Here is a 13,251-nt window from a genome sequence, read left to right as displayed (position 1 = left end):
CGCCGGTGTAGGCACAGGGTATGGTATGAAGTATGGTGAATGTAGCAAATGTAAACGAATTGAAGTTGCTAAAAAATTAATATTATTGTTGACTAAAGTAGTTAAATAGTAAAAATTCCAACAACTTACGTTGTACAAAATAATGTAGTAAATATAACCTTAAAGAGTTATTATGAGAAAACGTGTAGCTAGAGTGATTAGTAATATTTTAAATTTGGCGCTTTTTTAAGATTTACCCTGATGCTACTGTGGCGCCACCCTAATTTAATGCATTTTAACGGACACTTTTTCATATACACAGATGATTCACCTTGCCTCTACCCTCCATAGTCACAATGTTAGGATCTTATGATGAAACCCTGCAGGTTTCATCAACTTGAGGGAACTTTTCATATTTTTTATAAGAACACTTTTCTATAGTAACTTAAAAGTAAAAAAACTTAGTCTTTGTTGCAATAAAATGATAAGAATAACTACAATATCATTTTTAATTGCATAGTACCTATTCGATTAATAATTTTACAACGTTGTCATTAATTATAATTGGTTAGTGAACCATAAGTAATAAAATATCGAGTTATAGGTCACTTAATTATGCAAACATAGATTGATGTTTTGATTAATATAATATAGTAATAACTGTATAGGTAAATATTATTGCAGCTCAGTTTTCATCTTCTGTCTTAAATTGACGAGTGCAATTCAGATGCCATCATCATATTTTTTGGTTTCAATCAAGACTTTATCACTGCATTGTAATGGACAGCATGTGATAATGCTCACCTCGTTACTTTTTCTCATAAAAAAATATTCAGTAAATTATTTTTCGCTACCCTCATTACGTACATATTGAATTTTGTGTAATTGCTCTTGGTTTGAATATAAATTCCCTTTTGTAAAAATAATTTCATGCTACCGTCAATGTTTGAAGGAATTAGACTTGGTAGATAATAATAGTACTATGGATACAAGATAAAATAAAATCTTTTTATAATTCCATGGAAAATGTAGCTAGGTTGGATTTCTCTAGTTTGCTTTGATGGTAAATATTGAGCTATAGCAACACCTGCATTGCCGCAGTGCATGCAGCACCTGAGAGTTAAATTGTTGTGATATTTTTCTGTAAATTATACCTACTGATCGCCGCGTAACAGGCAGCTGAATTTACATAGACATGGCTGTGTGTGTGCGCTTGTATCTGTACACGTATCTTTGTATGCAGGAAGTGATACCATACTATACATTTTTTGATAGTACTATATATATATTTCAGATACTCTGAATATTGAAGAAAATTGGTGTGTAAGTTATCGAAAAACTCATGGAGTGCGTGGGTGTGCATTGTTTAATTTGAATATTTTTTTTGAAACGATACCTTAAACAATACCTTATGGGGTGTTGCGGAGGGACCCTAGCCGGCAAAAATAGTCCGTAACGTTATGAAAATCGTTTTTTAAAAAATTTCGTTAAATTCTTTTTTTAAATATTTAAAATAAATACTTTAATATATATAATAAATAAACACATTTCTGGAAAACGTTTTTTTGAAATAATCATTTATTAATAAAAATATTTCTGGAAATATTTTTTTAAATATTTTTAAACAACATTTTATTAGGCATTTATTTTTCTCAAAAAGGCATTTATTTTCTCAAAATTGATTCCTTTAGAATTCTTTTTGATGTCATTTCTTATACTACTAGATACTACTACCGCTTCGGAAACAAATGGCGCTCTGAGAGAGAAGAAGCGGCGCAAGAAACTCTCCCAGCATTCTTTTTTTTTTGCGCTCTTTTCAATATAAATATACAATATTGTACAGTTGCTATAAAATAATCACAATGTAGTCCCAGGCTGTCCGATCATTTAGATATTCAGCAGTGGAGTAATAGGATTTACGACAGAGCCATTTTTTTATAAAACATTTAAATTTATTTATAGACAATGCCTGAACAGTGGCTGGGACTTTATTGTAGAAGTGTATACATTTACCCTTAAAGCTATTATGTATCTTATGAAGCTTAAGTGTTTTTAAGATTTTTTTTTTTTATATTTTTAAACTAATTTGAAATATTTATTATTACACTTTGTCCGTTGAAATTTCGCTTTTCCAACAGTCTTAAGAAACTATTCCCTACAGTCATCCAACAAACATGTCTAGATGAGACAATCATCGTTTTTGAGGTTTTCGTGAGTGTCAATTAAGAATATGATAGCTATTTCGAGATCCAAGATGGCGTATGTGACTTCATCAATAAAAACAATATGGGTATTATTTTCGAGGTTTTCAGCAGTGTCGTTTCTTAATATGACATGGAAGTAATGGATCTTACCGGTGTTAGATTACTGCTCCATATTTTTAATGGTTCCCTATAGTTCCAGCACAGCATAATAACGCAACTGGTAATATTTTTTTTATTCATTAATTCGTGCGTACACAGCGAGGTCACGATTTGCATAAACGGGCCAGAGCGATTCTGTTAATTTTTCGACGTTAATTCGCGCGTCTTTGTCCATCTAGACATGTATAATTTAAACTTAGGCCTACTGTTGAGTGAAAATATTTAGATTCAATATACGCAGTTACCACGAGTTAATATCTTAACAAATATATTCAGTAAACTCCTCGAATGGCGACCACGTACCGGAAGATACAGTGTTGGTAGGCTCCCCACAATATGGACCGACAATCTAGTCAAGATCGCCGGAATACGTTGGATGAGGGCAGCACAGGACCGATCGTCGTGGAACTCTTTGTAGGAGGCCTTTGTCCAGCAGTGGACGTCTTCCGGTTGATGATGATGATGAGTATCTTAACAGCCCAATACGAAATTGTCATCCCTGTTTATTTATATTTTGATCTAGGTTCGACAGAAGTAGATTCACGTTCTGTACGAAAGGTTTGTTACGCTAAGACTTAAGTTGTTGATTATGATGTAACTGAGCACGGGAAGTCGTAGTTTTATGTGAACAGTTCTACTTTGAAATTAATTGTATTTTCATATTGGATTAAATTTTGTTTTCATATTGGAATGAATGCGCTGCGGGACGTAAGCGTAGAACGGCGTGTGATGTCACTTGAAGTCTTACGCAGTATTCATATGATACAGCGAGGATTATGCGATGTTAGACCATTAGTGATGTGCACTATCTACGGAAGAGAAAAGAAGCATCACTTTGCATGACGTGTGCTGATATTTCCATGGCGAGTGATTTTTAAATTGATACAGTGCTTAGATTTTTAGCTCAAACAATTTTAGTAAAGTTGAAATAGTTAGAAATAGACATGCCATGTTCCAGGGCATCTGTTTGATGTTTTGACTAACAATAAAGGAATCGCAAAGGGAGATGTTATCATATGAAACGCATTCTATGGTTGACAGACACTCTTCCAGGTGAGGTAGGGCTTAATATTATTGGACGCCTTGGGGTTCGCTCAGACATACGATCCGGTTATATGGGAACTATCCTGGTTGATCGGTACAGCTATTAATTTATTTTATACCTTCTTGTTAACATTTTTTGTGCAATATGTGCAAGATGAGTTTACATAACTATCAAATTTAAATACAATTTTGTATTCACTCGAAGTTTTCCCTAATATGTAAACTATTTGTTATTTTTTAAAGTGATTACCCTCATTTCTGGGATTAATTACTTTATTATATTACTGGGATTATTACGGAACGCGAGAAGTCGCGGGTTCGAGTCTCGCATCGTTCATAAATTTTGTTTTCAAATTTAATTTGTGTTTCTAATATGTTTTGTTTTATTATTTTGGATATGTAAGATAAGTAGAGGGGTTCCCGAGTGGAGTATCACGTCATCTGCAGGGTGAAGTATCACGTCATCTACCCGCGTTGCTTCGCATAATCTGATGGTTTGTCATGACAACGAGGACGGTGAAAACATTTTTGAGTTTTGTTAATATTGAGGAGCACAATGCTGTTTAGAAAATTCATAACGTAAAGCGCGTGCCGGTGCACCGTGTCTGTTTATTTATTTTTGCAGGATAATGACAATATCGTCATATGGAAGGGCGTGGTTACGTCCAAGGCACTCATGATCTCCGTGAGGTTGACATTCGTCGTGGTTGACCGCAATGATGCCCGTCATTCAAAGTGTAAAACATAGCGGAAATTGAAGATTTTAGCTAACTACGTGACGTAAGTTGGTAAAGCCGTCGGTAGAGCCACTGGTAGACCCATTGGTAGAGCTATTAGTAGAGCCATTGGTAGAGACGTTGTTAAAGCCGTCGATAGAGCCACTGGTAGACCCATTGGTAAAGCTATTAGTAGAGCCACTGGTAGACCCATTGGTAGAGCCACTGGTAGACCCATTGGTAGAGCTATTAGTAAAGCCAATGGTAGAGCCGTTGGTAAAGCCGTCGTTAGAGCCGTTGGTAAAGCCGTCGATAGCGCCACTGGTAGAGCCGTTGGTAAAGCCGTCGGTAGAGCCGTTGGTAAAGCCGTCAGTAGAGCCACTGGTAGACCCATTGGTAGAGCCGTTTATAAAGCCACTGGTAGAGAGAGCTTTTGGTAGAGCTACTGGTAGAGCCTTTAGTAGAGCCATGTATAGAGCCATGAGTTAAATCATTGGTAGAGATGATACAGTCAAAAATAGTAGAGTCATGTGAAATATATCTTGTAGTCGTTATAGTTGCTCTCCTTGTTAAATGATTCTAAGGCACATTTTATTCGTGGAACACTAAGCTTGAACCTTAATATAGAGGTCGTTTTAAATTTATTGAGACTTACTAAGTTCAGAGTATTTTTTTAAACACATATAATTTAATGAATGAATGAAAATGACATATGGAATCTGTAGCCAATTGGATGTATTCAAGGAGCCGGTAAATGTCTGTGTAACTGATACGGGCATTCACAGATTCGCGGATGGTTGTCGCAGTCTCCGCGCAGCTAGATGATGGTCTTAGCCATCAAGAATACTCAGGCTTTGAGAACAGACATCTTCCTAGACCTAAAAGCACATACCAGCCCGTGGTGTTCCAGATTATACCCATGGTATAAAAAAAATAATTCTCGAGGCGTGCCGGCTTATTCGGTTGTGTTCCTTAGAACTCAACATGGTACTACCACTGATGTTACATATGATAATAATGGATAATTTAATAAACAAATTCAAAAGGGGCAACGAACCTTCGTTTACAATGTATGAGTCGTGACGTGTTGCGAATGCAGACTCCGTTTAAAGTTATAAACTAAACTTGACACATTATAACATTTAATTTAATGTTAAGATGACATTTGGATGCTATGATTAATTTAAATAAAGAATAAATAATGTAGTGGATATAGTATGATTAATACTTAGAGCATCTGATAAAGCTATAAATAAGCATATTAATGTACGGTCCAAGTTAAGAGCAACGGGTCGGACTGCGAGGTCGCGCGCCGCGCATGCGCAGTCCACAACTGACATAAGCTGCCGACGCGGAGTGAAGGTCGGTCACCGGCCGAACTGCACTTATCGTTCCAGTATTAATTGCTCTAAGCATCGGCTAATTGACTAACACTATATTATCCACGTGCCAATCGTCATTCGCTACGCATTACAATAGTATCTTCGTACAAACATTGATACCCTCGATCCAGATATTATTGGTTTACGCGATTCTATTCCGAATCAATCTAGTAATAATATCTATCTGCTTCAGATTTCGCTTTTGCGCGCTTCGAGATTTTTCGAAGCAGAATCATAAAATTGTATCTAAAAAATCGGAGTGAAATAGATTATTGACAATATTACCAGAAATCTGTATTTTATCGTAAAAAAAGAGGATACCTTCTGTGCTTTCTTATGTTTCTTTCGTCTTCACTGTTAATGGATCAACTTTTTTTTTCAGTCCAGATTGGTCCCATTATAAAAGGAATCAGATTGGTGTATGAAATTTAATACTTAAATGTTTCAGGTAAATTCATAAATCATTTGGTGAGTTGATACTTTTTATGACATATCACGATGTTAAGCGATTATAACTAACCAAATTTTAAGGATTTTTCTGAAAATGGAACCATGTATGCTACACTATAACAGATACAAGTTATACGTCCTGCCCATTACAAGGCAGTGCCGCGAAAGATTCTTGATAAAACCCAATATTCTAAGCAGCATTACAATGTTTTTAAATTTATTTATAGATAATGCCTGAACAGTGGCTGGGACTTTATTATAGAAGTGTATACATTTACCCTTAAAGCTATTATGTATCTTATGAAGCCTACTAGAATTAGTTACAAGCAATCCCTTATTTCTAGTGTTATAATAATGAAAATCACTATTAAGACCAAAAAGGTCACGATTTATACATTGATTGATACATTTTTGGATGTAACAACTTTTGGTAGTTCTTATTAAATATAAATAAATAAGTCTCATTAACCCAGCAATTCTAATTAAACATACATCTTTACGGCAGAAAGAGACTCCACTGTGGAGGTAGGTACGTCCTAGCCGGCATGCTGTGCAAAACATCTAATGAACATGTAATTGAACAATTTATTAGAGAAAGGAGGATTTCGGCTACAGAAGTGGACAAGTAACAAGATGCACTTATTGGAAGAATTAGAAGAAAATTCAGGTAAGGATTTGGAAATAAAAATAGACAAATAACTTAAATTTTAGGACTTTCCTGGAATAGAAACACGGATGAGTTTGATTACTCAGTAAAAATGTGAATTTAATAAAAGTGAATACAATTAAATACAACGCCATCTATCAAGTGAAAGTGTAAACATTTTGGATAATATTGATGAAAGCGTTATGAACGAATACATTCTGAACAATTATAACAACCTACATAATATTAATTGAGTGATTGGTGACATTAAACAAAGTTTAAAAGTTAAAACGCAACAATGTATTTTACGACTGGTTTTATGGTATTTTATTGTTGGTTAGTTGATGCATTACACAAAGAATAAAACAAACTGTGCTTGAGAAAAACATTGATCGCGTAATATTATGCAGTAGTTTGATCTTCTATCAGGTTCAATAATAATTAAGCTTGATGTAAGATATATTTTTAACCGACTTCAAAAAAGGAGGAGGTTCTCAATTCGTCGGTATGTTTTTTTTTATGTTTGTTACCTCAAAACTTTCGACTGGGTGAACCGATTTTGATAATTCTTATATGTCATCCAAGATAAGTTTGGAACTACATACATAGTTATAGATGAGATCGCGGGGGTCGCGGCGGAAGAACACCGATTCCAAAAATAACAATAATCGTAACTAGAATTAGATTAATTAATTAGTTTGTATTATAATACGCATTTGTTTTTATATTTTTTAGTGCATATTATATCTATTGTTTTGGAATAGTGTTTGTCGGTTGTTTTTTTGTTAATTTTTTTTAAGTCACAGGTCTGCAGGCCGTGATATTACAATTTCACTAGTGATATTTTAATGAAACAGTAGACTGTCAATCGAATTCATTTCTTACATTTTAACGGCCTGGTTTTAGAGAAATTGTAATTTCACGGATACACTTTAATGATATTTTATTATTATATCTATTAATCTACTACAAAAATATGAAGTTGGGGGGCGTTGAGCGTTCTGATTGGTCAATTTGCAAGACAATAATAGTAAATTGGAGCGTATATTGATACCTTTCGCACAAAAGTGTCAGTCACTCCAAGACCAGTCACGCCACTCATGCATAGTCTTGATCCACACCAACACGGCTTTTTAAAAGAAAAAATATTATCTATCACGGTTAAATAAAAATCTTTGTAAATAATTAAAACGCGGGTATTTGTAACTGTGTTTTTTCATTAGATTTTGTGTAAAAGTTACATTTTTATTATTACTATATTTATGTAGACGACTAATACACTAATTTGTAATTGTTAGTGTTTAGTAGTTAAATTCATTTTTATTTGCTTTCTATTCCTAACTACTATGTTTGCGATACGATCTATGTTGTAACAACTCTAATTGAAAATTGTTCTTTTCCCTTTAAATATTTATACAATTTAATTCTAAGCGGCAAACATACAAAGATAAACTTCTTAAATTTTAAGTGTGTGTGTATAATATGTGTGTATGTATATAGCTTAAGATATATATATGAAGTTTAGCGCCATTTATTGCCTCGGAGGTGGTATTTGCTGTAGACAGAAACGCTAAAGTTACAAATAAAAATGTAATTTTTATGCAAAAATCTAATGTAAAAACACAGCTACAATTACACGCGTTTTAATCCTTTAATAGTGTTTTATTTAAATGTTTAACACTCGCGTTAATCAAATAAAATACTATGTAGGGTTATGATTACTGAAGCAGCTATAGTACAGTTTAGGGCACCCCTGGTTCATAGCGACCAATGTGATCTATTGTGATAGCCTCTGGTAATTATAGCTGACTGCCAAGATTGATATTTTACATAAATCTTATTATATCTTTTGCACTGAGCTGACGCATCTCAAATAGTTGAAGAATTTATCTCAAATAGTGCGAGGTTCCTAGAATCAATAACTACTACGGAGATAGGACTTTGAAAAAAACGCCTAACTTATCTATTAAACAGCTTGCCTGAGGACATCCGACTAGAAACCAGTAAAAGAAAATTTAAAACTAAACTTAAGAAATATTTATTGTCAACACTGCCATAAAATTAAAATTAATTTTTTTATTATATTTTTTATCAATATTTGTTAATTACACTTGTATAAAATCAATGTAATCTAATAAGCATTAATGTATTACAAGAGACTTGATCCTGCAGAAAAACTGTCCAAACAATTTTGCGGGACTATGTTAGCTTTTAAGATTCATTCTGTAAATGATTAATAGTATAAATAAATAATAAATAATAATAATTAGTCTTCGCAAAGGGATATGTATCGGGGTTTCATCTGCACTATTACAGAATCTACACGCTCTGCAATCTCTGAGAACTAGGATTGAGCTAAAATGCAGAAGGTATATTTTAAGTATTTATACGTGTGATGTCCTTTTAACTTCCTATTTTATTTTCCTTTTAAACATCTAAAAGTTAAGTTAGTTTAAAAAAGCGCAAATATTTGAGCTTATTTGGATTGTTTTAAACCAATTAACTTTATTCATTCCACCATTTTGTTGTATTTTATGTTTTAATATTTTTTTTATTTTTTTATTTAGGACAACAAACAATCATACAAACAGTGTTACTTATAACTAATTCTTCAAATGGTTAAGTATTTGTACAATCAACCCCGTTATCCACGACTTACTAATAATAGTGGGATTATGAACAATCTTATATAATATTTAAGTATAAACTAAGCTTCTTATAAACAAAGTGCTTAACTAAATTAATTATTATTATATTAATTTAATATTATTTGGTAAAATGTTTTATTATTTTCAATGTATTAATTATCTGTGTAGTATATTCTATTGAATGAATGAATGAACTAAAATTCTTTAATGCACTAAAAATACATGAAGTTACAATCTGTATAAACTGTTATCAGTTATGGTAGCAAAATTAGGTCACCTTATCGCTACTCAGTGATCTCTTCCAGGTAACCTATAGGTGTAGATCTAATTTACATATAACATGACATAAGGCCATAAATTAACATCGTAGTAGTATATAATAATAATATATATACACCTACAAACAAATATTTAAATACAACTTACATTTGATCTTACTACTTACTTATGCTGAGATGGTTTGGACATGTCGAGAGAATGAATGAAGAACGATTGACGAAGAAAGTGTATAAGGCCAGTGTGAATGAAAGTGTTGGAAGGGGTAGACCTAGGCGGACGTTTCAAGATCAAATCAGGGACGTCTTGAAAAAAGGCCAGGTCAAGAGTACCCTAAACCGGAGAGCATGTATGAAAGGAATAATGAAAGTGGACGAAGCGAAAGAAGTATGTAAGGATCGTAGCAAGTGGAAAGAAGTGGTCTCTGCCTACCCCTACCGGAAAGAGGCGTGATTTTATGTATGTATGTATGTATGTATGTAACTTACATTTATACTGTTAGATTTACGCACAAAAGAGGAGAAAAAAAGGATTTAACAGCTACAGAAATAATAAGATATAGTACATTTACACTTATATATTATAGTTATACTATAAACTCTCACTAGACGACCTGTTCCAAGAAATAGTTTTTTTTATTAAGTTCTAAAATGCATTTCTTTTGCACTTTTTTAAAACGTGGAAATTTACTTATTTGCCCTCAGAATTACATAGTTAGATAATATTTGTTAGCTGTAAGTTTTCCCAAAATTGTAAAAAAAAATCTTCTTGAATATATCATGAAGGAGTGCAACAATTCTGAAAGTAAGAACAATATAGAGTTCATAATATCGAGAGTTTTTTGCAATTCGCAATCGGCTATTGGCTCTCGTACAGTTATTCGAGCATCGGCCAGTGTTACTGACACTGCAAGGTTAAGTAAAGGTCTACCTTGGCACCACGTAAGGGGTTGCCTGAATGTGAATAACACTAAAAGCAGTCTACTATCTTTAAATGTTTATTTTAATGCGCCTGTTAAGATATAATTAATTTAAGCGCCTAAAAACGGATTATAAGTTTGTGTCCAAGAGCCTTTAAACAAGCAAACTAATAAAAAAAAATAACGGGTTGCAAATTGGGAGTGCCGGCAGAAGTGAAAACATGAACATTAATTTTGTGCATTTTTGAATATTTTGGATTGTTTAGGGAATAATTTCGAAATTTTAAGTAGGGAATAAATAAATTAGCAATTAGGGAATATTTAACGAATTGCTATATTTATCAGTATTACAGTACTAGCATTTATGAGGTTAAACACAATATCCATTTATTGCATATCGTACACAAAAATGACAATTTATATTTTATAAAAAATTTAACACTTCAGAACTAATACAATTATTTTACAATAAAAAGTTATCTCTAAGAAAAATCTACTTTCATCCATAATTTCAACGACTATCTTACGAATTCTCGATCAGGTCACGTGTACTGACGCGAGTTTAACATTTTTTTATCTAGCCCAAGAAAAGTGCTCAATTCCAAGAAAGCTACATATTAAGATACACTATTACTACTATACTACTATACTAAACTATTTACCAGTACTTTGAAAAAGTTGAGGTTTAGTGAGAAAAAGCGACAAGAAATCGATTATCACTCTTTCATAAATCAATGCACCAAAAATATCCAAGCTTCAAGATTCAATTGTGTAAAAAAAAGGTAATTAAACAAAAAATACCTCTAAAGTAATGGTAATAAGCCAAAATGTTATTAATTGAAGAAATAAAATCAAAAGAAATGTACTTGTAACTTTAAAAGTCGATGACAGGATCGAACAGGCACCACACGTGGCGCCCGTGCATGAGCATGACGCATAGACCAGTCATCACTTGGTCGGACCCGTCTCACGACGCCGGCGCCTCCACTGACTACGACTAGGTACTTAAGTGAGCATGACAAACCCAGCCATGGAATTCAAAAACAACAAATTAAAACATACATATGTCATATTAATACTTATTATTAGTTAAAATTATTTTAAATAACAAATTTAATATGTATTATTTTCAGACAACCCGATACATTTTTAACATAAATGATACAAAATATTTTTTTTCAAAAAAAAACGATCTATCCAGGTCCTCCATAAGTACATGGAAACATTTCGTGAAACATGTTACAATTACATTATGTATCCCAAAATCACCTATCAATGGAGTGCGCCCAAAAGTAATTAAATTCTACAAAACACACTATTATTTAAATAAATTATAAACGCGTGGCAATTAGTATAAATGTATCTGCCTATCAAGCTAATGAGTCATGGCTTTAATTCCTATTCTGTAGTAGGAGCATAATACAAAGATTCATACGTCATTTAAGAGCATAATCCTGTAAAGTGGACAAAATGACAGATACATTATTGATTTGTCAGTGGTTTAGGGTAATCTATTGTATAAGTGCACATTTCATTCATTGTTTTTTCTGGACATTTTAATATGATCTATTCTAATCCAACAGGAATCACAATAGCAATGACGCCCTTTATCATATATACTGTCTGTTTACTGACTAATAAACGAAACTATAACTATTGTCAAACATCTCAAACATACCTGAACTTAGGATAAGAAGCTTAACGCTTACTTTTCAAATTCACACCTAAAAAGGTAAAAAAAAAAAATCAACCAAGTATTGTGCAGTTGTCTGGCTGGCGATAATTAAATACTTTATTATCCAAACGCATGTTTGCTCCTCACACCAATTATACATCTAAATAGATTCTGACAGTTGTTAAAAATTAGGTAAAAAAGTTAGTAAAAGTTAGGAAAAAAATTTAGGTTGACCTCTATTTTGAACAGTGCACCACGCACTAACACAAAGTGACATAAAATTCTCAATTGTAAGACGTAACTTGTCACGCACATAAAGAAATAAACCTTTTTTATCAGTTGTCTAGCAGCAAGAGGCCTATATCTACACGCATAAATAATCTTAGATTTGCTCAATAAAAAGTACTAGTTCAATACACTCGGGTGACGCACAAATGAGATGCAAAAACTCGACCCATATTCTACATGTTCCAACCTGTACTTTTCCAGATATAAAACATGGAACGATTGACGCGTTCTTGCATCTTTCTAGAACATTATGCAACATCTGCATGAAGGGGTAAAAACCTCGAATACAACGACCTCACACTATACGGCCGTATTTTTGCTCAGACTAAAAATAAAAGAAGGAAGACACATATGTAAGGTTCAGGTGTACTAGAACATAAAGGTTGTAAAAAGAAAAAATAGGATCTCGTTCAATGGCCTGAAGAGCAGTGGACGACCGTTGCCCGGTGTAGAGATACTTAAAAGCCAATGTCCAGGTACTTTGAGGATTGAGATGACTATAACCGGCTTCATTTTGATAAGTATTTGCAAACTCTGCCATAAATAAAGTTTGTTAGTACTGAGTAGTTCTTGTGCCATATTTAACAATTAGTTTCGCGGACGTCATTCGTGATGGGGTCTAATGAAAAATTCAGGTTTCTCTAAGTCAAAAAACTGTCAGTTAGATTTGAGAGTCATGATTTAACAAGGAGGATGATGCAGTAGTGGATTTTACAACTAACTTCAGGGAATCAAACTATTTTGTAATATTATATGATTTCGAGATTTATTGCTCAAATCTTACAAAAGTTTAAATAATTTAACAGGCACTATACAAGTTTGTATTGCTATCGCTGTTCATTCTTCTACAGGCACAGTGCTACAC

The sequence above is a fragment of the Leptidea sinapis genome, chromosome 10, assembly GCF_905404315.1.
Source record: "Leptidea sinapis chromosome 10, ilLepSina1.1, whole genome shotgun sequence".
Classification (NCBI taxonomy): Eukaryota; Metazoa; Arthropoda; class Insecta; order Lepidoptera; family Pieridae; genus Leptidea; species Leptidea sinapis.
Note: the sequence above shows the minus strand (reverse complement) of the source record.